The sequence below is a fragment of the Myotis davidii genome, unplaced genomic scaffold (assembly GCF_000327345.1).
Source record: "Myotis davidii unplaced genomic scaffold, ASM32734v1 scaffold514, whole genome shotgun sequence".
Taxonomy (NCBI): Eukaryota; Metazoa; Chordata; class Mammalia; order Chiroptera; family Vespertilionidae; genus Myotis; species Myotis davidii.
In genome coordinates, this window is record NW_006286236.1 from 838,094 (window position 1) to 840,146 (window position 2,053).

A 2,053-nucleotide genomic window follows, 5' to 3' on the forward strand; every position below is an offset into this window, starting at 1 on the left:
AGACAGCAAGTGTGACCCTGGGCCGCTGGACCCGAGGGCGGGGGGCTTGACACGACAGCGCAGGAGCCGTGGAGGGCGTGAGGTGCGCATCTTGGATAAGCCGGGGCGCGAGAGAGCAGGTTAGCGAACAGCAGAAGGGCCTTTGAGGGCAGCTCCTGGCCGTGTTCTCAGTGGCTCCCGACAGCACTGGGCCCCGTGAACAGAGGGGCGGAGCCAGACGGGGCTTTGTGATCGGAGAAGACCTTTCTAACGATCAGAGCCCTCCAGGAAGGAAGGAAGTGGCCTCGGACGGGGGCTGAGCTCCCTGTCACTGGAGGCATGTGAGTCGGGGGGAAATCACCTCTGCAGGGATTCTGGACGGTCTGGCCGTTACAGGATCTCAGGCTGTTCCAGGTTCCTGGCTGTGTGGTCTTGGATGGGTCCCCGGACCTCTCTGAGCCTGGTTTCTCAACCTGTGAAATAGAAAACATAAGGGGGTGGGGGGGTGTCATGGGGTTAAAAGGAAGGCTCAGCACATTTCTGGCATAATGTGAGCACCCCATAAGAAGTGGGGCCCCTCCCTCTGTTATTTAACACCCTGTCCCTAGCCCTGAGCTCTCCATTCTACACATCATGTCCTGGGCGCGTGCCACCTGCCTGACCCTGCTCCAGGCTTGGAGGTTACAGCAGCGAACAAGATGAGGCCTGCTTTGATTTCATGGTGGGGGGCGGGGGGCGGGGAGGGTGTGATAATAAAGAGCTAAATGATGCTAGGTAGTGCTGAGTGCTCTGAATGGACCCAAGGCATGGTTGAGATGACCTGGTGTCAGGGAAGGATGGGTTTGGGGGAGCAGTTGAGCACAGACCTGAATGAGGTGATAGGCTGTTCAGATACTGGGGGGCAGGGAAAATGGCACGTGCAAAGGCCCTGAGGTGGAAGGGGCCTGGGGGTTTGAGTAGCATAGCTGGCCTGGAACCAGGACTTCTGCTTGATGGAGAAATTGGAGTCTCTGCTTGTACACAGTCCACGCTGCAGGCCTTCCTGGTGGGGAGGGAAGTGCTGTTGCAGGGGGCGGGAAATCCACTGGACACCCATGCATATCCAGGCCCTGCTGGGGGGCCAGCTATTTAGAGGAAGTTGGGCAAGGAGAGAGCCTCAGTTTTCTCATCTGTAAAATGAGGCTCCCTAACAGTGCCAGCCATGCAGGGCGATAGAAGATGTAAGGAACACAGATGTCAGACACAAACGAGCCATTGGATCGGGGATAGCCATGCCTGTCTTACAAGGGTAGAGACCGAAGCCCAGAGAGGTGCGTTCATGTGCTGGGTGTCACACAGCTCAGCATTTATTCCGAGGACCCTCTGCCTCCAGCATCCATGCGTTTGTCTCTCTGCCCTGCAGGTGGGCTCATTCCACCTGAGATCCAAATGGTTCCGTGGTGAAGGCATGGTTACCCTGTTTTAGAGACGAGGACCCAGGGCCCCCCGCGGCCTGATGAGGAACCCTCATGAGGTGGAGGCAGAGACAAGACCCAGTGTGCAGCCCCGGGGGCGGCGGGCTTTGTTCCGAGGGCAGTGTTATGTCTCTGGGACCCTGGCCTGGTGCTGTGCTCCCAGCAGAGAGGTGAGGTGGCCGCCAGCCCTGGGAGCTCTGTCTCCTCCTAATCCTGGGCATGGCATTGACACGGACAGTGACGGCGGCACCTCAGGAGCCTTGGCCAGCCTGTCCCCGGCCAGCCTGGGCCAGGGCTGATCAGCGGCTGCCAGTGAGATTTCCCTGGCTGAGCCTCATGTCCTCCTGGGAGCTGGAACACCAGCCGCCTCCCCCCCTCGGTCCCTGGACCCTCCGATGTCCCCGCGGGAGTGTGGCCCTGTGAGCAGGAGCCTGAGGCGGAGCATTTGCTGGGCCTCCTGCTCTGTAAGCGGATACCTGTCTCCACATGTCCTGGGTTCTGTGGGAGCCCTGGGAGATGGGGGAGAAGCTGAGGTTTGGAGAGGGCCTGCAACTCGTCCGAGGCCTCTGAGCTGCGTCTTCCTTGCTGACCCCTTCTCCCCACCTCCCCCCCCCCCCCCC